Below are 26,917 nucleotides of genomic sequence, written 5' to 3'. Positions count from 1 at the left end.
ATAAATGAAGTAGAGTAAATCGTGTATTATCAATCTCAGGGTAGGTTCCTCTGATTGGAATGAGATACCGCCAAATTCTTTGTGTTTAAAGACCTTAACTAATAGTACCCTGATAAATATAATTAACATTTAAAATAATAGGGTATCTAATCCTAGTTTATTATTCAAATTTCACAGATTCATAAAAAGAGCTATAAATAAATTTTAACATTTCACCTTACAAATTTATATTTTAACCCTAAAAATATAAACAACTGTTGTAACCAATAATATTCACTTGTATCAATCGTATAACCGTGGCTGCTGGCACGAATTATGCCGATACTAAATCAGTTGCTAAATCCTAAATCACTTGATAATTAAATCAAATTACTGCAAAATAGAACATTTAGTTTAACCAAACTTACATATAATACAAAGAAAAAGTGAAAAATAAGCAAGAATAAAACTTTTGGAAACAAAATAAGAAATTTAAAAATTTATAAAAATAAGATAAAAAAGATTCAAATATTTAAAGAAAAAAAGGAAAAAAACACAAAATATGACAAGAAAAGAAACGCACCCCCCAAATGACCACAACAACTTCTCTATTATATATAAATAAAGATTAATATGGAACATGTATACCAATAAATGTATTATATTCTTTCTTATTTAATCTTTCTTTTCATTAATAATAAAGAAAGATTAATTAATATAATAAATTTATTTCATATAATTATGTACATTAATGTAATTTGGTATTAATATAAAATAAACTTTATATCAAGTTAACTTAAATATTAATCAGTTAAACAATCTAATTATAGAAAATATATTCAATTATATTATTATAATTAATATAATTATTTATATTAATATAAAATTCTATATTTAATATTATTGATTGTATTTATAATATCCAATTATAATAATGTTTTATATTAATTTACATATTATTATATAATTTATAATATAATAACCTATTTTAAGCTAAAAATATAAGTAGCTATAATCCTAGGTAAAGAAATGTATTAAAATAATCATTTAGTAATTATAAAATAACATTATAGGTATTTAAATTTAATTAAATGTAATATATTAATATAAATTGTTTATCATAAATAATATATATTCAAATTATACTAACCGAGATAAATTAGTTAGAAATAACCAAAATAAAAAAAAACTAATATTAAAAAACTTTAATTTATATATTAAATATAAATGAAATGCCTGACTAAAGGGTAAATCAAGTAAATAAAATTACCTTCATTAAAAATTACATAAGACAGAATTAAACTACCTCCTTTAGTATCAAAAACTAACGTGCATCATACACCTTAATGTAAAAAGGTAAGCTAAACAAGCTAATGGGTTCATACCCCATTTATAGAGGTATCAATCCTCTCCTTTTTAATGACCAACAACTCTACAAAACTTCTCTTCCTATCAACATTAATGATAGGAACGATCCTGTCCATTTCATCAAACTCCTGATTTGGGGTTTGAATAGGAATTGAGATCAACGTACTTTCATTTATTCCGCTCCTAACAAGAAATCAAAATATAATAATAAATGAATCATCAATTAAATATTTTATTGTCCAAGCAATAGCATCGACAATACTATTATTTTCAATTTTGCTGATTCAAATAAAGTACCCAATAGGATGAGAAACAGAATTTATTCCATCAATAATAATTAGATCTAGATTATTATTAAAGATTGGGGCTGCACCCTTTCCTTTCTGATTTCCAGAAGTAATAGGAGCTTCGAGATGAGATAACTGTTTAACACCAATAACATGGCAAAAAATTGCCCCAATAATGGTATTACCTTATTGTATTCAACTAAGAACTTTCATTTGAACAATTTTCATTCTAAGAATAATTATTGGGGCAATAGGTGGTTTAAATCAAACATCTCTACGACAACTTCTAGCATATTCCTCAATTAGACATTTAGGGTGAATAATCAGATCCCTAACAGTTAGAGAAAACATTTGAGAACTATACTTTATTATTTACTCACTATTAAGATTAATTATGGTCTTATTATTTAAGCAAATAAATCTATTTTTATAAACCAAATTTATTCAGCCAGAAATATGAAAACTGAAATTAAATTCATAATATTTTTATCTCTTTTATCCCTAGGTGGTTTACCACCATTCCTTGGATTTCTACCAAAATGAATTGTAATACAATCATTGATAGAAAATAACATAACAACTATTATGACAATTATGGTTGTATTAACTACAATTACACTGTATTATTATATACGTATTAGATTCTCAGCCCTAATTATGTCATACACAGAAAATTCATGATCTATAAAAATAAAGTCTCAAAAATCAAGAATTATTCTTCCTATAACAGTAATAATTTCAACAATAGGATTAATCTCAACATCAACCTTAATCTCATTATACTAATGACTTAAATTAACCAAACTAATAACCTTCAAAGTTATAATTAAAAGAAAAATCTTTTAGGTCTTAGTAACATTTTACACCGCTAGAATTGCAATCCAGAATCATAATTGAATGTAAGGCCTAAAGCATGGTAAGAGAGAAACATCTCATAAGTAGATTTACAGTCTACCACCTTAAATTCAGCCATCTTACCACAAAAATGATGATTCTCAACAAACCATAAGGATATTGGTACTTTATACTTCTTATTTGGAGCATGAGCAGAAATAGTAGGAACATCAATAAGAATACTTATTCGTGCTGAACTTGGTCAACCAGGATCTCTAATTGGAGATGACCAAATTTATAATGTCATTATTACAGCCCACGCATTTGTAATAATTTTTTTATAGTAATACCTATTATAATTGGTTGATTTGGTAATTGACTCGTACCATTAATAATTGCTGCACCAGATATAGCGTTCACACGAATAAATAATATACGTTTTGATTACTACTGCCTTCACTAACCCTTCTTCTTACATCTTCTATAGTAGATAATGGTGCTGGTACTGGATGAACAGTTTACCCTCCTCTTGCAGGAGCTATCGCACATGGGGGGGCATCTGTAGACGTAGCTATTTTTTCACTTTACTTAGCAGGTGTATCAGCTATGGAACTAAATTCAAATTCAATCCACCGCTATTATGAGTTTTAGAATTTATTTTTCTATTCACAATTGGTGGATTAACGGGATTAGTATTAGCAAATTCATCACTTGACATCGTATTACATGATACATATTATGTAGTAGCTCATTTCCATTATGTGTTATCCATAGGAGCAGTATTCGCAATCATAGGAGGTGTTATTCAATGATACCCATTATTTACAGGGTTAACTATAAATAATACATGATTAAAAATCTAATTTACAATTATATTTATTGGAGTAAACTTAACATTCTTCCCTCAACACTTCCTAGGACTAGCAGGAATACAACGACGATATTCAGACTATCCACATGCATATACATCATGAAATGTAGTATCAAGAATTGAGTCTACAATTTCTATTGTTGGAATCATTATATACATTGTAATTATATGAGAAAGAATGGTTACAAACCGGGCAATCATATTTAGAGCTAATATAAGAAGATCAACAGAATGACTACAAAATAATCCACCTGCAGAACACAGTTACTCAGAACTACCATTAATTTCTAGATTCTAATATGGCAGATTAGTGCAGTAGATTTAAGCTGTACAAATAAAGGTTTGACGTTTTATTAGAAAAATTCATTAATGGCAACATGATCAAATTTATCAAGTGATTATCTAAGATAATCTAAGGAGTTAGTTGAAATATATAACATTCGAGTGTCAATCTAAAATAACTAAATAATTAGTACACCATGAAATACATCAGATGACTGAATGTAAGTAATGGTCTCTTAAACCAAAAAATAGTAAATTAACGACTACATCTGATGGGGAAATTTAATCCAAATCCCTCAAATATCCCCTCTCATATGATTCTCCCTATTTATTATATTTTCGACTACATTAATTCTATTTAATCAAATAAACTTTTTCTCATTTAAACCAAATCTTATTAAAAGAGCAGAAAAAAGAACTATTGATATAAAGAACTTGAATTGCAAATGATAACAAACTTATTTTCAACATTTGATCCATCAACTAATATCTTCAATTTATCATTAAATTGAACTAGAACATTCTTAGGATTATTATTAATCCCATCAATATTTTGACTTACACCATCACGAATTAATATTATTTGAAATAAACTAAACTTAACCTTGTACAATGAATTTAAATCACTACTAGGACCAAAATCATTTAATGGAACAACATTCATCTTCATTTCAATCTTTATTATAATACTATTTAATAATTTCGTAGGATTATTCCCCTACATCTTTACTAGAACAAGTCATTTAGCATTAACATTTGCAATCGCTCTACCTATATGATTAAGATTTATGTTATTTGAATGAATTAATCATACCAATCACATATTTACACACCTTGTCCCCCAAGGAACACCACCTGCATTAACATCATTTAAAGTATTAATTGAAACAATTAGAAATGTCATTCGACCAGGTATGCTAGCAGTACGACTAGCAGCATATATAATTGCAGGACACTTACTATTAACATTACTAGGAAATACAGGACCATCTATAGCAATAAACTTAATTTCACTATTAATTATTGGACAAATACTTCTGTTAATTCCAGAATCAGCAGTAGCAATAATTCAAGCCTATGTTTTCTCAATTTTAAGAACTTTATATTCAAGAGAAGTATACTAAACTTATGTTAACAACTCACTCAAACCACCCATTCCACTTAGTAGATTTCAGACATTGACCATTAACAGGAGCAATTGGTGCAATATTTCTAGTATCACGATTAGCAAAATGATTTCACCTATTTAACATTAACTTATTTATAATCGGAATTGGAATTACCCTAATAACTATAATGCAATGATGACGAGATGTAGTACGAGAAGGAACATACCAAGGACTTCATACGGGATTTGTATCAATTGGATCACGATGAGGAATAATTTTATGTATTGCATCAGAAGTACTATTCTTTGTTTCATTTTTCTGAGCATTTTTTAGAAGAAGACTAGCACCCACTATTGAACTAGGGATATTATGACCCCCAATAGGAATTCAACCTTTTAATCCTATACAAATTCCATTACTTAATACAGCAATTCTTTTAGCATCAGGAGTAACAGTAACATGAGCACATCATAGTTTAATAGAATCTAATCATACTCAAGCATTACAAGGACTATTCTTCACAGTACTACTAGGACTATACTTCACTATACTTCAAGCATACGAATATTGAGAAGCACCCTTCACCATTGCAGACGCAGTTTATGGATCAACATTCTTTGTTGCAACAGCATTCCATGGTCTACATGTAATTATCGAAACAATTTTCTTATCAACATGTCTACTTCGACATTAAATAAACCAATTCTCACCAAGACACCACTTTGGATTTGAAGCAGCAGCATGATACTGACACTTTGTAGACGTAGTATGATTATTCTTATACATTTCTATTTATTGATGAGGTAGATAATTGTTTTTCTAGTATAAATAGTATATTTGACTTCCAATCAAAAAGCTTGATATATATCAAGAAAAACAATCCTAATTTTATCTACAAGAATTTTTATTAGATTTATTATTCCAATAACTGTTATAATCCTTGCAACAACATTATCAAAAAAATTAATTAATGACCAAGAAAAAAGATCACCATTTGAGTGTGTATTTGACCCAAAAAGATCAGCACGAATACCATTCTCACTTCGATTCTTCTTAATTGCAGTAATTTTCTTAATTTTTGATGTAGAAATCGCACTAATCCTCCCAATTGTAATTATTTTTAAAACTTCAGACATTATAATCTGAACAGTATCAACAATATTTTTTATTATAGTATTATTAGGTGGACTATACCATGAATGAAATCAAGGAGCCTTACAATGAGCAGAATAAAGGGTTGTAGTTAATCATAACATTTGGGTTGCATTAAAAAAGTATTGATATAATCAATCAACCTTAAATAGATTAAGAAGCGAAGTATTGCAGTCAGTTTCGACCTGGAAGGTTGGTAAGTTCCAATTAAGGAAATGTAAAGCCAATATCAAAGCTGCTAACTTTTTATATTAGCGGTTAAACTCCGTTAACATTTCTAAAATTTGTATCGTTTATATAAAACATTACATTTTCACTGTAAAAATAATATATGTATATTTATAAATACCTAAAAGTAAAAATACTTCCTTAACATCTTCAGTGTCATGCTCTAATTATAAGCTATTTAAGTAAACGAAAAATAATACCACCAAAATAAATATTCAAGAAATAGAAGTTAAGAGATAAATCTTAAAATTAGAATCATATCAACCTTGTATATAACTAATTAAATAAATAAATAGTCTATACAAACCTTGACCACCAAATAATTCACCTCAACCATAATCAAATGATTTAGATGAATAATAACCCAATTTTAAAGGAAAATATCTAATAAACTTTGTCGAAATAAAAGGTATAAACCACATAGAACCAGCAAATCTGACAAAAGAAATTATACTTAAAGAAAATAAATTTTAAGGAAATCAAAATTAGAAATAAGATAACCCAAATAAGCACCCAAAACAACTACAGTAATAGTTAAAAACTTTAAATAATAAGATAAGGCAATCACACAAGGAACAGGAAAAATTAACCAAGACAAAAGACTACCACCAAAAACAGCAACAAACAATAAACCAATTATACCAAAAGAAATATAATAACCCTTATCATCAAAAGAAAATCTAGAATAAAAATTACTATCACCAGATATTGAATAATAAAAAAGACGAAAAGAATAAGAAGCAGTTAAACCAGTAGAAAAGAAATAAAGAAAAAAAATCAAACAATTAATTCATCTTAAACAAACCATTTCAAGAATTAAATCCTTTGAATAAAAACCTGCTAAAAATGGTATACCACACAAAGACAAACTAGAAACATTAAAACAAACTGAAGTTAAAGGCACAAAATTAACAATTGAACCTATAAAACGAATATCCTGAGAATCCTTTAAATTATGAATTATTGAACCTGCACACATAAACAATAAAGCCTTAAATAAAGCATGAGCTAATAAATGAAAAAATGCAAGTTTTGGATAACCCATAGCCAAAATTCTTATTACTAAACCAAGTTGTCTTAAAGTAGAAAGAGCAATAATTTTCTTCAAATCAAATTCAAAATTTGCTCCCAAACCAGCCATAAACATAGTTATACAACCAATTAAAAGTAAGAATCAACCACAATTATAAGTATCTAATATTGGTCTGAAACGAATTAATAAATAAACCCCAGCAGTAACAAGAGTAGAAGAAAGAACCAAAGCAGAAACAGGAGTAGGGGCAGCCATAGCAGCAGGAAGTCAAGAAGAAAAGGGAATTTGAGCTCTTTTTTTTTATTATTATGAATTTGGGCAGCTATGGACCGCATACAACTTAAGACTTATGGTGTTTCTTTTCCTTCCGTTCTTCCCAGTACTTCTTCATTTTCTCACCAACTGCTCGTCTCTGCTCATCTGTCCACACTCTCTTGGGTAGAGGTTTTGGCGCATCTTCTTCATAGTTTGCGTTTTCTATAAGTAGCCTGAAGTTATTCCTGTCACGTATTATTTCTTCTGTAGCACATATTTTGTTGGCGTCTTTCTTTACTGCTTCTATCCATCCTACGGTGTTTTTCAGCTTACTAACGTAATTAAAAATTTTCTTTGTAATTCGTGTTTCTTCCATTCTTGTTAAATGTCCATAGAATTTTAGCCGTCTCTTCCTCATTGTATCTGTGATCTTTTCTGTATTTTTGTATAGGTCTTCATTTCTCCTTTTAATCCACCTATTTTCCTTGTTTTTCTCAGGACCTAGAATTTTACTTAATATTTTTCTCTCTCTCTTTTCTAGTTCTCTTAATTCGCCTTTCTTATTCAATGTTAGGCACTCTGATCCATATGTTGCTTGTGTCCTAATAACTGAATTATAATGTTTAATCTTTGCTTGTATGGATCTTGATTTCTTATTGTAGTAGTTTTGTGTTAATTTATATGCATATTCCAACTTTTTTATTCTTTCTTTATTTGTTGTGTTATCCAGTCCATTGGCTTGGATCCACTCCCCCAGGTATTTGAATCTATCAACTCTTTTAATTTTTCCATACTTTGTTTTCATACACTTTTCTGTATTATGTTTGTGTTCTATATACTCGGTTTTTTCGTAGGATATTTTTAGCCCAGTCTTTTCAGCAATCTCGTGTAACATATCAAGCATAACTGTTGCGTCTGTTCGGTTTTCAGGTATCAATGCCATATCATCCGCAAAGGCTAAACATTTTACTTCAAGTTTGTTCTTTCCTTGGGCCATGCTTATACCCTTTGTGCCTCTGTTTTTTAATGTGTTTTCCCATGTTTTTACTACTTTATCTAAAACCAAGTTAAAGTGAATTGGGGACAGTCCATCACCTTGTCGAACTCCTGTTTTGATTTTGAATGGTTCAGATATTTCGCCTTGAAATTTAATTCTTGATGTTGTATCTGTGAGCGTTTGTTCAACAAGTCTTCTGGTGTTTTCATCTATCCCTGATTCATAAAGTATCTGGAATAGTGTTTGTCTGTCAACTGAGTCGTAGGCCTTCTTGAAGTCTACGAAACTAACTACTGTATTTTTATTTTGTATAGCTCTCACTCTCAAAATTGTTTTTAAATTAAGAATCTGTTCTGCACATGATCTACCTTTTCTAAATCCTGCTTGATAATCTCCTATATTAGGTCCTGCTTGTTCCTCTATTCTATTTAAAAGTGCTTTAGAAAGTATTTTGTATGTCACTGATAACAAGGATATGCCCCTGTAATTGTTGGTGTCTGTTTAATCTCCTTTTTTATGGAGAGGGCGGATCAATGCTTGTTTCCAGTCACTGGGTATGATTCCTTTTGTCCAAATGTCTTTAATTACTTTGTGAATTTTCTGACATGCGGATAAGCCCCCTAGTTTCCACATTTCTGCCACTATCCCATCCTCACCTGGTGCTTTGTTATTCTTCAATGCTTTGATAATCTTTTCTATTTCTTCTACTGTAGGTGGTTCCGACGGTGGATTTTCATGTTGTGGTTTTGGAAATTGTAAACTGTCATTAGGCTCCTCACAATTTAATAGATTTTCAAAGTATTCAGCTAAGATTTGGCAGTTCTCTTTATTGCTTAAAACCATTTTTACATTTTTATCTTTAAAATGTAAACTTGGTGACTGGAATCCTGTTAAAACTTCTCTGAAAGTCTTATAGAAGTCTCTAGTGTTGTTCCTTTTGAAATCAGAATCCATTTCTTCTAATCTGTCTTTGTCATATTTTCTTTTGACTGATCTGATGATTTTTGCTATCTTTTTCCTTTCTTCCTTAAACTCTTCCCAGTATTCGTGTTTCTTATTGCTGTTCCATTTTTTCCATGCCTTTAGTCGATTGTCAATTGCTTCATCACACAGCTCATTCCACCATCTGTGTTTTGGTATTCTTCGTGGCTGTCCCATTTCTTTAACTGACTCTATCATTGTTTCTTTAATTTCTTCCCAATTATCCATTTTTCTTGTGTTTAGTATATGACAGAATTTGTCCTGCTTTTGCAGGAGAAATTTAGTGTTTACTCTTGGAAATCTTCTTGGTTTTGGTTTAGGTTTTTTTGGTTGGAACATGGTCTTTATTTCTGTCAGATAATGATCTGAGTCTATGTTTAGGCCCTTCCTCACTCTGACATCCAAGATTTCCTTGTAGTTGCGAGTTGTTATTGCCACATGGTCCAACTGATATTCACCTTGATTTGGATTAGGTGATACCCACGTTTTTTTCTTTCTTGCAAGTTTCCTGAAACTGTCGACATGAATTTTAGATTAAACTGTCTACAAAAATCTATAAGTCTTTCCCCATTTCTATTGGTTCTTGCATGTGCTGGATAATCTCCAACTACTGATTTAAATTTTATTTCTTAGCCAACTTGTGCATTGAAGTCTCCCACTAAAATTTCTATATGTTCTTTTGGTAATATGGATGTTTCGTGTTCAAGCATTTCCCAGAAATCTTCCACTTTGTCAACATTTGTTCTGTTATGTTGGTTAATAGGTGCATGTGCACTTATAATAGTGTTGCGTTTATTGCCTGACTTGAACGTCAGAAATGAAATTCGTTCTGACAGGGAGCTAAAATTAGTTATTGATTCCGTAAGTTGCTGTTTGACCATAAATGCGGTCGCTAATATAGTCGTATTATTGGAATTTTTAATGGCTGGTTTTCCTTTGTAGATCCTGTATCCACCTGATTCAAATGCATTTTCATTCAGATACCTTGTTTCTTGAAGAGCTAATATAAGTATGTTGCGTTGATTGAGAGCGTCCGTTAGGTGTTTTAGTTTTCCAACTTTCATAAGTGTGTTGATATTCAGTTTCCCCAGTAGATGTTTTTTCTTGGGTCTTATCTTTGAAGAAGTACTCGGAAGCTCCGACTCTTCCTTACATGATGTTCTAGGCTATCCAGAATCCAAAGGCCTAGTTGCACCGCCATGAAAAGCGATGGAAGATTGGTTACTTCCTGGAGTAGTTTCCATTTTGAAATTTACCATCATGTCTTAGGCTAAAGTTTGGTTTGGGGAAAGGTAGTTGAACATTTCGATGATAAAAATTCAAGCATTTAGCTTAGAATTATAAGTGAGGCCGCCACTAACATGTGGGACAGACGCCTTTTGCAGCCGCCCACTGTGGGAACAGACGCTACAGTGTGGTGCTTTTATATAAAAGCCTGCCTCTTCCGCCAGTTCCGCCGTTCTGATGATCTTCATCTCCGCCTTCACTGCCGTTGAGGTCTTCACCGTTTCCCTGGCTAGGGACCCTAATGAGGTACTATCACCCGGGCCAGGTGAACCAAGGTTTTTTAACGAGGTGTTACTCCTCCCCCTCCTCCTTTTTCAACCGGGCTTGGGACCGGCTTTGGCGGAGCTCTTTTAGTTATAGCTGCTAAAACAATTAATATAGTAATAAGCTTTATTTCAAAAGAATTAGAAATAAAATCATAATAATAAATATAATTTCAACCACCAAAATTCAATATTCAAGCAATAGAAATTAAAATAGCAACATCACCAATTCGATTAGAAAGTGCAGTTAACATACCTGCACTATAAGATTTCACATTTTGATAATAAATAACTAAACAATAAAAAACTAAACCTAAACCATCCCATCCCAATAAAATTCTAATCAAATTGGGACTGATAATTAAAACGCCTATAGAAAGAATAAATATTAAAACAATAATAATAAAACGATTTATATTTTTTTCTCCTGACATATAATCCTCTCTATAATAAATAACCAAAGAAGAAATATACATAACAAAAGACATAAAAATAAGAGACATTCAATCCAAAATTAAAGTCATAACAACCATAGAACAATTTTAATTAAAAAGTTCTCATTCAACAAAAACTCTATAATCAATTATTAAATAATAAATACCCAAAATAAAAATAATAGTTCTAGAAAAAAATAAAGACAAAAACTCAAAGAAAAATTGAAAACAAATTCATGGCCTAAGATGAAAAATTCATATCATTGATTCCACAATACAACATTTTTAATTAAAATACTTAAGCAACCTAAACAAAAAAAATATGCTCCCTTTAAACAAAGTATATTTAAAGGCAATCAATGTAAAAGTAAAAGATGATATTCACGAAAATAACCAAGAGAACAAGTATAAACACCAGAATAATAATTACCATGCTGAGAATAAGAATACATATATAAAGTATAAACAGCTCTAAAAAAAGACAAAAAAATTAAAGCAAAAAATCTAAAAGAAGATCAAGATATAATTCTATTTAATAATCTAAGTTCACCTACCAAATTTAAAGAAGGAGGAGCAGCTATATTCGAAGATCTCAAAAGGAATCATCATAAAGCCATTCTTGGTATCAAATTAATTATACCCTTATTAATTAATAATCTTCATCTACCTAAACGCTCATAAATAATATTAGATAAACAAAATAAACCAGAAGAACACAAACCATGACCAACCATTAAAGAAAGAGAACCAATACAGCCTCATCAATTCATAGTTATCAGTCCTCCAATAACCATTCTTATACGAGCAACAGAAGAATATGCAATTAAAGACTTTAAATCAACCTGACGAAAACAAATAAATATAACAATAACCCTACCAGATAAACCTAAAGACAATCAAAAATAATTAAACTTTAAACCCAAGTAAGAAATAACCTTCATAACACGAAAAATACCGTAACCACCTAACTTTAATAAAACACCAGCAAGAATCATTCTACCTGAAATAGGGGCCTCAACATGGGTCTAAGGAAGCCACAAATCAACCAAAAATATCGGCATCTTAACTAAAAAAGCAAGAATTATAAACACATAAAATATAAATTAATAAGAACCAAAATCAACCAATAAGGGAAAATATAAAGTATTAGAAAAATCATAAACCTTAAATAACACTAATAATAAAGGCAATCTAGCAACCAGAGTATAAAAAATTACATAAACACCAGCCTGCAATCGTTCAGGTTGATAGCCTCAACCCAAAATCAAAAGTAAAGTAGGAACCAATCTAGCCTCAAAAAATATATAAAAAGAAAGAAGACTCAATCTAGCAAACGAACCATAAAGCATAATCATTAAAATTAAGACTATAAAGACAAAAAAATTAGAATGATAAGAACTTAAATAAACTGAACCTCTAGCAGTAATTATTAAGGAACAAATTCAAAAACTAAGCAGAATCAAACTAAAAGAAAAATAATCAATACCAAAATAATATCTAATCATATTCAAATCTGCATATGAATAAACACAAATCATAAAAACAAAACTAGACAGAAACATTAAAGAATAAACCAACCATCAACAATTATTGACCAAACAAAGAGGGATCAAAAAACTAGTTATAAATAAATACTTTAACATAAAGATAAACCAAGAGAATTAAAAAAATCATTCCCATGAGAACGAATTATTGAAACTAAAATAGAAAGACCTAAAGCACCTTCACAAACAGAAAAAACCAAAAAAATAACAGGAAAAAAATAATCATAATCAAACTCAATAAGAAAAACAATAACCAATATAAATAAAGAAAGAACAATATATTCTAATCTCAAAAAAACCATTAATAAATGCTTATGTTTAGAAGAAAAAACATAAACACCAGCAAAATAAATCAATAAAGAAGTAAAGACAGAGAATATAAACATTAGTTTTAATAGTTTAAAAAAAACGCCGGTCTTGTAAACCGGTTATAAGTCCAGCCCCCACTTTTAAAACTTCAGAGGTGGAAAAGCTTTCCATTATCGGTCGACAAAACCGATATTTTTAATAAACTAACCCCTGAAATGATCAAAATTATAATTATATCGCTATCAAACGTAATAAATATTAATTTTATTAAATTTAGACACCCAATATCAATAATGCTTTTCATTATCCTACAAACTTTTCTAGTTGGACTAATAACAGGAACTATAATGGAAAGGAATTGATTATCATATATTTTATTTTTAACGTTTCTTGGTGGTATATTAGTTCTATTTATTTATATTACGAGAATTGCATCAAACGAAATATTTCGACCTAAATCAATTACGATAATTATTACCTTAACAATATGAATATTTATCATATCAACATTAATTATTTTAGATATAACAATATTTATAGACTTTTTCAAAAATACTGAAACTATAAATATTGATAATTCAATCAATTATCAAGAAATAACAATATCTTTAGAAAAACTATATAATAGACCAACATTCATTATCACAATAATAATTATAATTTATTTATTTTTAGCACTATTAGCAGTTGTTAAAATCACCAACATTAACCAGGGGCCTATTCGTAAAATAAGATAATTTACTAATGAATTAACCCTTACGATTGAGACATCCTTTAATTAAAATCATTAATAACTCTTTAGTTGATTTTCCAGCACCAACAAATATTTCATTTTGATGGAAATTTGGTCCCTACTAGGGTTATGTTTGGTAATTCAAATTGTAACTGGACAATTTTTAGCTATACATTATACATCAAATATTGAAATAGCATTTAGTAGTGTAGTTCACATCTGCCAAGACGTAAATAGTGGCTGAATTATTCGAACCTTACATGCAAATGGAGCTTCTATATTTTTTATTTGTATTTATTTACATGTCGGACGAGGAATTTACTATGGATCTTGCATATACATACACACCTGAATAATTGGTACAGTAATCCTATTCTTAGTTATAGCAACTGCATTTATAGGATACGTTTTACCTTGAGGTCAAATATCATTCTGAGGTGCGACAGTAATTACTAATTTATTATCAGCAATTCCGTACTTAGGAACAGATTTAGTTCAATGAGTATGAGGAGGGTTTGCTGTTGATAATGCAACATTAAATCGATACTTTACATTCCATTTTGTACTACCGTTTATTATTGCTGCAATGGCAGCAATTCATTTATTCTTCCTCCACCAAACAGGGCCTAATAACCCCTTAGGCCTAAATGGAGATATTGAAAAAATCCCATTTCGCCCATACTTTACTTTCAAGGACTCTATTACATTTGTATTAATGATACCATTATTAATTATACTGTGCTTGATTAATCCTTACCTCCTGGGAGATCCAGATAATTTTGTACCTACAACCCGTTAGTAACCCCCATCCATATACAACCAGAATGATATTTCTTATTTGCATACACAATTCTATGATCAATCCCTGATAAACTAGGAGGTGTTATTGCATTATTCTTATCAATTAGAATCTTACTAATTTTACTATTTTATAATAAAACACCATTTCGAGGTATTCAATTCTATCCTATCTAACAGATTTTATTCTGAATTATAGTAGTTGTTGTATGCTTATTAACATGAATTGGAAAACGACCTGTTGAAGAACCTTACATTTTAACAGGACAAATCTTAACAATTATCTACTTTACATACTTCTTAATTAATGTACATATTGCAAACACATGAGATAAACTAATTAAGGAATAATAAGTTAATTAGCTTAGCAAAAGCATATGTTTTGAAAACATAAAACTAGAAGTTTAACTCTTCTATTAACTTTTCTTAAAAAATTTCACTAAATAAATGAAATACATAAAATCTTTAAACGAACAAAGAAAATAAAAAAATTTGAAGATAATGGCAAAAAACTTTTTCAAGCTAAGTACATTAACTTATCATAACGAAAACGTGGTAATGTCCCACGAACTCAAATAAAACCAAAGGGCGTAACAGCAAGCTTAATATAAAATATAAAAGAATAAAAGTCACCACGTAAAAAAATTAAAGCTAAAAATATTCTTATAAAAACAATTCTAGTATACCCAACTAAAAAAATTAAAGTAAAACCACCTGCACCATATTCAATATTAAAACCTGAAACTAACTCAGATACACCTTCGGCAAAGTCAAAAGGAGTACAGTTAGTCTCAGCTAAACAAGAAGCAAAACAAGCTAAAGCTAAAGGAAAAGAAATAATAATAAATCAATAATAAAGCTGATAATTTATAAAATCAAACATGTTAAAACTACCAATTAAAATAATTAAAGATAATAAATTAAAGCCAAACTAACTTCGTATGAAATTGTTTGAGCAACAGAACGAAGAGAACCTAGTAAAGAATAATTTGAATTAGAAGACCAACCAGCAATTATAACAGTATAAACACCTAATCTAGTACAACATAAAAAAAACAAAAATCCATAAGAAAAAGAACACATATATGTTAAGAAAGGGAAAATCACTCAAACAGCCAAGGAAATTATTAATTTAAAAACAGGAGAAAAGTAATATAGAAAATCACTAAAGGGTTGAGGAATTCCAACAAAACCTACCTTATTTGGACCCTTTCGAATTTGAATGTAACCTAAAACCTTATGCTCTAATAAAGTTAAAAAAGCAACACTAATTAAAACACAAATAACTAATAAAAGAAAATTCAAAATAAACATAAATAAATCATAAAGTATCAATACTATTTGTAGAAAAAATCTACATAAATGAATTCTAAATTCAACACATTAATCTGTCAAAATAGTAATTTAATTAGTATTAATAAATAAAATAAAAAATATTTCAACCATATGGTCCTTTCGTACTAATATGAATTAATAATCTTAGGATAGAAACCGACCTGGCTCACGCTGGTCTGAACTCAGATCATGTAAGAATTTAAAGGTCGAACAGACCTAATTACTGGGCTACTGCACCCAAAATTTTTCTTAATCCAACATCGAGGTCGCAATCTGCTTTGTCGATATGAGCTCTCAAAAACAATTACGCTGTTATCCCTAAGGTAACTTAATCTTATGATAATAAATTATGGATCAAAACAACAAACATAAATAAATGATATAATTATGAAGAGTTTATTTATTCTTCATGTCACCTCAACAAAACATTATCATTTAATACAGAAAGACAAACAAAAAGCTATATAAAAATAAAATATTTAGCTCTATAGGTTATTCTCGTCCTAAAGAAAAATTTAAGCCATTTGACTCAAAAGTTAAATTCAAAAATTTATTGAGAGACAGTTGATTTCTCGTCAATCCATTCATTCCAGCTACTAATTAAGAGTCTAATGATTATGCTACCTTTGCACAGTCAAATTACCGCGGCTCTTTAAAAATCTGCTCAGTGAGCAGGCCAGACCTCAAAGTATTTTCAAGAGGACATGTTTTTGATAAACAGGTGGAAATCAATTTTGCCTAGTTCCTTATAATAAATTCACAAAGTAAAAATTATATACAAATAAATATACAAATTCTATCATTATTACAAAAATTTTACAATTAAATTTATAATCTTAATAAAATACCTAAAATAATTATAAAATCAAAAATAAAAATAATGAACTAAAACGTAATCTTAGAGATAGCTGGTTTAAAGCTTACTATTATATTTTATAAAACATATTATAGGCTATTAACTTCAAAGCTTATCCCTTAAAAAATAAATAAGTTAATATTTATACCTAAAAAATTAAATAAAAACAATTAACTTCAAAAAATTAAATTTTTTCTTAAGAAACTAGATATCTTGGGAAACGATTAACATCTCATTTCTATAAATAATTTAATAATAATTATGATACATTAACTATAAATTATTTATAAATCAACCCAAATCGAGACAAGTAAAGTAAATACCAAACTTTTGATAAACCCTGATACAAAAGGTACAATAAATAAAATCTACTTTTAAAAATTTAAAATAATATTTCATAAAACAACTACATTACCAATAAACTATAATCTAAAAAATCAACTCTACAAAATATACTAAGACAAAATTCGACAAAATTATTTTTATTAAATAATTAAATAAACAAAAAATAAATATAATAAAATAAATAATCAAGATATCCTGATTTGCACAGAAAATTTTTCAGTGTAAATGAAACACTTTACTAATAAGTTATATCTTGAAACTCTTCCTAGATACACTTTCCAGTACACCTACTATGTTACGACTTATCTCATCTAATTTGAAGCTAAATTAAAATAATAAAATAGAATAATCAATAATGAGAGCGACGGGCGATGTGTACACACCTCAGAGCCAATATCAGTTAAATTAAATAAATTAAATTACTATCAAATCCACCTTCATTAATAGTATTTCACCATCAAATCCGTTATAAACAAAAATCTATTGTAACCCACCTCCTCTTAACTATAAGTTGGACCTTGACCTGAAATATTTTATAATTATAAATCTTGAGAATTATAACTCTAAAAAGATTCTCTGATAACGGAGATATACAAACAAATAAATTAAGTAGAGTAAATCATGTATTATCAATCACGGGGCAGGTTCCTCTGAATGGAATGAGATACCGCCACATTCTTTGTGTTTAAAGACCTTAACTAATGGAACCCTGGTAAATATAATTAACATTTAAAATAATAGGGTATCTAATCCTAGTTTATTATTCAAATTTCACAGATTCATAAAAAGAGCTATAAATAAATTTTAACATTTCACTTTACAAATTTTTATTTACACCCTAAAAATACAAACAACTGTTTTAACCAATAATATTCACTTGTATCAATCGTACAACCGCGGCTGCTGGCACGAATTATGCCGATACTAAATCAATTGCTAAATCCAAAATCACTTGATAATTAAATCAAATTACTGCAAAATAGAACATTTAGTTTAACAAAACTTACATATAACAAAAAGAAAAAGTGAATAAATAAGCAAGAATAAAACTTTTGGAAACAAAATAAGAAATTTAAATATTTATAATAATAAGAAAAAATTAAAGATTCAAATATTTAAAGAAAAAAAAGAAAAAAACACAAAAATGACAAAAAAAAGAAATGCACCCTCGAATGACCACAACAACTTCTCTATTATATATAATAAAGATTAATATGGAACATGTATATCAATAAATGTATTATATTCTTTTTTATTTAATCTTTCTTTTCACTAATAATAAAGAAAGATTAAATTATATAATAAATATATTTTATATAATTATGTAAATTAATGTAATATGGTATTAATATAAAATTAACTTTATATTAAGTTAACTTAAATCTTAATTAGTTAAATAATCTAAGTATAGAAATTATATTAAATTATATTATTATAATTAATGTAATTGTATATATTAATATAAAATTTTATATTTAATTTTATTGATTATATTTATTATATCCAATTATAATAATATTTAATATTAATTTACATATTATTATATAATTTATAATATAATAACCTATTTTAAACTAAAACATAAGTAGCTATAATCCCAGGTAAATAAATGTATTAAAATAAACATTTAATAATTATAAAATAACATTATAGGTACTTAAATTTAATTAAATGTAATATTAATATAAATTGTTTATAATATATAATATATATTCAAATTATCCTAACCGAGATAAATTAATTAGAAATAAACAAAATAATACATAAACAAATTTTTAAAAAAAAATTTTAATTTATATATTACATATAAATGAAGTGCCTGACTAAAGGGTTACCTTGATAGGGTAAATCAAGTAAATGAAATTACCTTCATTAAAAATTACATAAGACAGATTTAAACTACCTCCTTTAGTATCAAATACTAACGTGCATCATACACCTTAATGTAAAAAGGTAAGCTAAACAAGCTAATGGGTTCATACCCCATTTATAGAGGTATCAATCCTCTCCTTTTTAATGACCAACAACTCTACAAAACTTCTCATCCTATCAACATTAATGATAGGAACGATCCTGTCCATTTCATCAAACTCCTGATTTGGGGATTGAATAGGACTTGAGATCAACGTACTTTCATTTATTCCGCTCCTAACAAGAAATATAAATATAATAATAAATGAATCATTAATTAAATATCTTATTGTCCAAGCAATAGCATCGACAATACTATTATTTTCAATTTTGGTGATTCAAATAAAGTATCCAATAGGATGAGATACAGAATTTATTCCATCAATAATAATTAGATCTAGATTATTATTAAAGATCGGGGCTGCACCCTTTCATTTCTGATTTCCGGAAGTAATAGGAGCTTCAAGATGAAATAACTGTTTAACACTAATAACATGGCAAAAAATTGCCCCAATAATGGTATTATCTTATTGTATTCAACTAAGAACTTTCATTTGAACAATTATCATTCTAAGAATTATTATTGGGGCAATAGGTGGTTTAAATCAAACATCTCTACGACAACTTCTAGCATATTCCTCAATTAGACATTTAGGGTGAATAATCAGATCCCTAACAGTTAGAGAAAACATTTGAGAACTATACTTTATTATTTACTCACTATTAAGATTAATTATGGTCTTATTATTTAAGCAAATAAATCTATTTTTTATAAACCAAATTTATTCAGCCAGAAATATAAAAACTGAAATTAAATTCATAATATTTTTATCTCTTTTATCCCTAGGTGGTTTACCACCATTCCTTGGATTTCTATCAAAATGAATTGTAATACAATCATTGATAGAAAATAACATAACAACTATTATGACAATTATGGTTTTTTAACTACAATTACACTTTATTATTATATACGAATTAGATTCTCAGCCCTAATTATGTCATACACAGAAAATTCATGATCTATAAAAATAAAGTCTCAAAAATCAAGAATTATTCTTCCTATAACAGTAATAATTTCAACAATAGGATTAATCTCAACATCAACCTTAATCTCATTATACTAAGGACTTAAGTTAATCAAACTAATAACCTTCAAAGTTATAATTAAAAGAATAATCTTTTAGGCCTTAGTAAAATTTTACACCTCTAGAATTGCAGTCTAGAATCATAATTGAATATAAGGCCTAAGCATGGTAAGAGAGAAACATCTCATAAGTAGATTTACAGTCTACCACCTTAAATTCAGCCATCTTACCGCAAAAATGATTATTCTCAACAAACCATAAGGATATTGGTACTTTATACTTCTTATTTGGAGCATGAGCAGGAATAGTAGGAACATCAATAAGAATACTTATTCGTGCTGAACTTGGTCAACCAGGATCTCTAATTGGAGATGACCAAATTTATAATGTCATTATTACAGCCCACGCATTTGTAATAATTTCTTTTATAGTAATTCCTATTATAATTGGTGGATTTTGTAATTGACTCATACCATAAATAATTGGTGCACCAGATATAGCGTTCCCACGAATAAATAATATAAGTTTTTGATTACTACCACCTTCACTAACTCTTCTTCTTACATCTTCTATAGTAGATAACAGTGCTGGTACAGGATGAACAGTTTACCCTCCTCTTGCAGGAGCTATCGCACATGGGGGGGCATCTGTAGACGTAGCTATTTTTTCACTTCGCTTAGCAGGTGTATCATCTATTCTTGGTGCAGTAAACTTCATTACAACAGCAATTAATATACGATCAGAAAGTATAACTCTAGATCAAACACCTTTATTTGTCTGATCTGTAGCTATTACAGCCCTTATCCTCCTTTTCTCGCTTCCAGTATTAGCAGGGGCTATTACTATACTATTAACAGATCGAAATTTAAATACATCGTTCTTTGACCCTGCAGGAGGTGGTGACCCAACTCTATATCAACACCTATTCTGATTCTTTGGACACCCAGAAGTTTACATTTTAATTCTGCCAGGATTTGGGATTATTTCTCACATTGTATGTCAAGAAAGAGGAAAAATTGAATCATTTGGAACCTTAGGTATAATTTATGCTATTTTATCAATTGGACTAATAGGATTTATTGTATGAGCACATCACATATTCACAGAAGGAATAGATGTTGACACACGAGCATACTTTACATCAGCAACATTAATTATTGCTGTACCTACAGGAATTAAGATATTCAGATGATTAGCTACACTATATGGAACTAAATTCAAATTCAATCCACCGCTATTATGAGCTTTAGGATTTATTTTTCTATTCACAATTGGTGGATTAACAGGATTAGTATTAGCAAATTCATCACTTGACATCGTATTACATGATACATATTATGTAGTAGCTCATTTCCATTATGTGTTATCCATAGGAGCAGTATTCGCAATCATAGGAGGTGTTATTCAATGATACCCATTATTTACAGGATTAACTATAAATAATACATGATTAAAAATCCAATTTACAATTATATTGATTGGAGTAAACTTAATATTCTTCCCTCAACACTTCCTAGGACTAGCAGGAATACCACGACGATATTCAGACTATCCAGATGCATATACATCATGAAATGTAGTATCAAGAATTGGGTCTACAATTTCTATTGTAGGAATCAGTATATTCATTGTAATTATATGAGAAAGAATGGTTACAAACCGGGCAATCATATTTACAGCTAATATAAGAAGATCAACAGAATGACTACAAAATAATCCACCTGCAGAACACAGTTACTCAGAACTACCATTAATTTCTAGATTCTAATATGGCAGATTAGTGCAGTAGATTTAAGCTGTACAAATAAAGGTTTGACGTTTTATTAGAAAAATTCATTAATGGCAACATGATCAAATTTATCTCTTCTAGATGGAGCTTCACCATTAATGGAGCAACTATCATTCTTCCATGATCATACTATGGTCGTATTATTATTAATTACAGTAATTGTAGGTTATGCCCTAAGTTACATATTATTCATTGCCTATACAAACCGAAACATACTTCACGGTCATTTAATTGAAACAATCTGAACAGCACTACCAGCAATTACACTAATTTTTATTACACTTTCATCATTACGACTACTTTATTTACTTGATGATTCAGTAGACGCAATAATCACAATTAAAACAATTGGACGACAATGATACTGAAGATATGAATATTCTGACTTTATAGATGTGGAATTCGACACTTATATAACAACAGAACAAGACCTAGAAAACGACGGATTTCGACTTCTAGATGTAGATAACCGAACAATTCTACCAATAAATACGGAAGTACGAGTATTAACAAGAGCATCAGACATTCTACACTCATGAGCAGTACCTGCATTAGGGGTTAAAATTGACGCAACGCCGGGCCGACTAAACCAAGGAACATTTACAATAAATCGACCTGGACTGTTCTTTGGACAATGCTCAGATATTTGTGGAGCAAACCACAGATTCACACCAATTGTAATTGATAGAACTTCAGTAAACTTATTTATCAAGTGATTATCTAAGATAATCTAAGGAGTTAGTTAAAATATATAACATTCGAGTGTCAATCTAAAATAACTAAATAATTAGTACACCTTGAAATACGTCAGATGACTGAAAGTAAGTAATGGTCTCTTAAACCAAAAAATAGTAAATTAACGACTACTTCAGATGGGGAAATTTAATCCAAATCCCCCAAATAAATCCTCTCATATGATTCTCCCTATTTACTATATTTTCGACTACATTAATTTTATTTAATCAAATAAACTTTTTCTCATTTAAACCAAATCTTATTAAAAGGGCACAAAAAAGAACAATTGATATAAAGAACTTGAATTGAAAATGATAACAAACTTGTTTTCAACATTTGATTCATCAACTAATATCTTCAATTTATCATTAAATTGAACTAGAACATTCCTAGGATTAATATTAATCCCATCAATATTTTGACTTACACCATCACGTATTAATATTATTTGAAATAAACTAAACTTAACCTTACACAATGAATTTAAAACACTACTAGGACCAAAATCATTTAATGGAACAAAATTCATCTTCATTTCAATCTTTATTATGATACTATTTAATAATTTCATAGGATTATTCCCCTACATCTTTACTAGAACAAGACGTTTAGCATTAACATTTGCAATCGCTCTACCTATATGATTAAGATTTATGTTATTTGGATGAATTAATCATACCAATCACATATTTACACACCTTGTCCCCCAAGGAACACCACCTGCATTAATATCATTTGTAGTATTAATTGAAACAATTAGAAATGTCATTCGCCCAGGTACGCTAGCAGTACGACTAGCAGCAAATATAATTGCAGGACACTTACTATTAACATTACTAGGAAATACAGGACCATCTATAGCAATAAACTTAATTTCACTATTAATTATTGGACAAATACTTCTGTTAATTCTAGAATCAGCAGTAGCAATAATTCAAGCCTATGTTTTCTCAATTTTAAGAACTTTATATTCTAGAGAAGTATACTAAACTTATGTTAACAACTCACTCAAACCACCCATTCCACTTAGTAGATTACAGACCTTGACCATTAACAGGAGCAATTGGAGCAATAGTTCTAGTATCAGCATTAGCAAAATGATTTCACCTATTTAACATTAACTTACTTATAATCGGATTTGGAATTACCCTAATAACTTAATCCAATGATGACGAGATGTAGTACGAGAAGGAACATACCATTTGAGAGCTCATATCGACAAAGCAGATTGCGACCTCGATGTTGGATTAAGAAAAATTTTGGGTGCAGTAGCCCAGTAATTAGGTCTGTTCGACCTTTAAATTCTTACATGATCTGAGTTCAGACAGGCATGAGCCAGGTCGGTTTCTATCCTAAGATTATTAATTCATATTAGTACGAAAGGACCATATGGTTGAAATATTATTTATTTTATTGATTAATACTAATTAAATTACTATTTTGACAGATTAATGTGTTGAATTTAGAATTCATTTATGTAGATTTTTTCTACAAATAGTATTGATACTTTATGATTTATTTATGTTTATTTTGAATTTTCCGTTATTAGTTATTTGTGTTTTAATTATTGTTGCTTTTTTAACTTTATTAGAGCGTAAGGTTTTAGGTTACATTCAAATACGAAAGGGTCCAAATAAGGTAGGTTTTGTTGGAATTCCTCAACCCTTTAGTGATGCTATCAAGTTAATTTGTAAGGAGCAGCCAATTCCTATTATATCTAATTATTTACTTTAATACTTTTCTCCTGTTTTTAATTTAATAATTTCCTTGGCTGTTTGAGTGATTTTCCCTTTCTTAACTTATATGTGTTCTTTTCCTTATGGATTTTTGGTTTTTTTATGTTGTACTAGATTAGGTGTTTATACTGTTATAATTGCTGGTTGGTCTTCTAATTCAAATTATTCTTTACTACGTTCTCTTCGTTCTGTTGCTCAAACAATTTCATACGAAGTTAGTTTGGCTTTAATTTTATTATCTTTAATTATTTTAATTGGTAGTTTTAACATGTTTGATTTTATAAATTATCAGCTTTATTGTTGATTTATTATTATTTCTTTTCCTTTAGCTTTAGCTTGCTTTGCTTCTTGTTTAGCTGAGACTAACCATACTCCTTTTGACTTTGCCGAAGGTGAATCTGAGTTAGTTTCAGGTTTTAATATTGGATATGGTGCAGGTGGTTTTACTTTAATTTTTTAGCTGAGTATACTAGAATTATTTTTATAAGAATATTATTAGCTTTAATTTTTTTAGGTGGTGACTTTTATTCTTGTATATTTTTTATTAAGCTTGCTGTTATGTCCTTTGGTTTTATTTGAGTTCGTGGGACATTACCTCGTTTTCGTTATGATAAGTTAATGTACTTAGCTTGAAAAAGTTTTTTACCATTATCTTTAAATTTTTTTATTTTCTTTGTTCGTTTAAAGATTTTATTTATTTCATTTATTTAGTGAAATTTTTTAAGAAAAGTTAATAGAAGAGTTAAACTTCTAGTTTTATGTTTTCAAAACATATGCTTTTCCTAAGCTAATTAACTTATTATTCCTTAATTAGTTTATCTCATGCGTTTGCAATATGTACATTAATTAAGAAGTATGTAAAGTAGATAATTATTAAGATTTGTCCTGTTATAATGTAAGGTTCTTCAACAGGTCGTTTTCCAATTTATGTTAATAAGCATACAACAACTACTATAATTCAGAAGAAAATCTGATTGATAGGATAGAATTGAATACCTCGGAATGCTGTTTTATTATAAAATGGTAAAATTAATAAGATTCTAATTGATAAGAATAATGCAATAACACCTCCTAGTTTATTAGGGATTGATCGTAGAATTGCGTATGCAAATAAGAAATATCATTCTGGTTGAATATGGACGGGGGTTACTAACGGGTTGGCAGGTACAAAATTATCTGGATCTCCCAGGAGGTAAGGATTAAGCAAGCACAGTATAATTAATAATTATGTTATTAATACAAATGTAATAGAGTCCTTGAAAGTAAAGTATGGGTGAAATGGGATTTTTTCAATATCTCCATTTAGGAGATATTGAAAAAACCCTCCTCATACTCATTGAACTAATTCTGTTCCTAAATACGGAATTGCTGATAATAAATTAGTAATTACTGTCGCACCTCAGAATGATATTTGACCTCAAGGTAAAACGTATCCTATAAATGCAGTTGCTATAACTAAGAATAGGATTACTGTACCAATTATTCAGGTGTGTATGTATATGTAAGATCCATAGTAAATTCCTCGTCCGACATGTAAATAAATACAAATAAAAAATATAGGAGATCCATTTGCATGTAAGGTTCGAATAATTCAGCCCTATTTACGTCTCGGCAGATGTGAACTACACTACTAAATGCTATTTCAATATTGATGTATAATGTATAGCTAAAAATAGTCCAGTTACAATTTGAATTACCAAACATAACCCTAGTAGGGACCCAAAATTCCATTAAAATGAAATATTTTTTGGTGCAGGTAAATCAACTAAAGAGTTATTAATGATTTTATTTAAAGGATGTCTCAATCATAAGGGTTTATTCATTAGTAAATTATCTTATTTTACGAATAGGCCCCTGGTTAATGTAGGTGATTTTAACAACTGCTAATAGTGCTAAAAATAAATAAATTATTATTATTATTGTGATAATGAATGTTGGTCTATTATATAGTTTTTCTAAAGATATTGTTATTTCTTGATAATTGATTGAATTATCAATATTTATAGTTTCAGTACTTTTGAAAAGGTCTATAAATATTGTTATATCTAAAATAATTAATGTTGATATGATATATATTAATATTGTTAAGGTAATAATTATCGTAATTGATTTAGGTTGAAATATTTCGTTTGATGCAATTCTCGTAATATAAATAAATAGAACTAATATACCACCAAGAAACGTTAAAATTAAAATATATGAAAAACTATATCTTTCCATTATTGTTCCTCTTATTAGACCAACTAGAAAAGTTTGTAGGATAATGAAAAGCATTATTGATATTATGTGTCTAAATTTAATAAAATTAATATTTATTACGTTTGATAGCGATATAATTATTATTTTGATCATTTCAGGGGTTAGATTACTAAAAATAT

At 28.7% G+C, this 26,917-nt stretch overlaps 3 long non-coding RNA genes across 3 annotated transcripts in view; 2 read left to right on the top strand and 1 right to left on the bottom strand.

Annotated features, from left to right (window-relative positions):
* The window catches only part of LOC126470436 (uncharacterized), a 37,252-nt gene extending 13,014 nt beyond the window's left edge, over nucleotides 1-24,238 (top strand). The window contains exon 2 of the long non-coding RNA XR_007586197.1: nucleotides 24,143-24,238. This is a non-coding gene — a long non-coding RNA (uncharacterized LOC126470436). The remainder of the gene's footprint in view (nucleotides 1-24,142) is intronic.
* Nucleotides 1-26,917, top strand: part of LOC126470443 (uncharacterized) — a 184,650-nt gene that overhangs the window by 124,940 nt on the left and 32,793 nt on the right. The gene's annotated exons all lie outside the window — the stretch shown is intronic.
* Nucleotides 24,012-26,917, bottom strand: part of LOC126470445 (uncharacterized) — a 35,683-nt gene continuing 32,777 nt past the window's right edge. Inside the window, exon 2 of the long non-coding RNA XR_007586206.1 lies at nucleotides 24,012-24,098. This is a non-coding gene — a long non-coding RNA (uncharacterized LOC126470445). The remainder of the gene's footprint in view (nucleotides 24,099-26,917) is intronic.

Source organism: Schistocerca serialis, chromosome 3 (assembly GCF_023864345.2).
Source record: "Schistocerca serialis cubense isolate TAMUIC-IGC-003099 chromosome 3, iqSchSeri2.2, whole genome shotgun sequence".
NCBI lineage: Eukaryota > Metazoa > Arthropoda > Insecta > Orthoptera > Acrididae > Schistocerca > Schistocerca serialis.
This window is presented reverse-complemented; position numbering and strand designations above follow the sequence as displayed.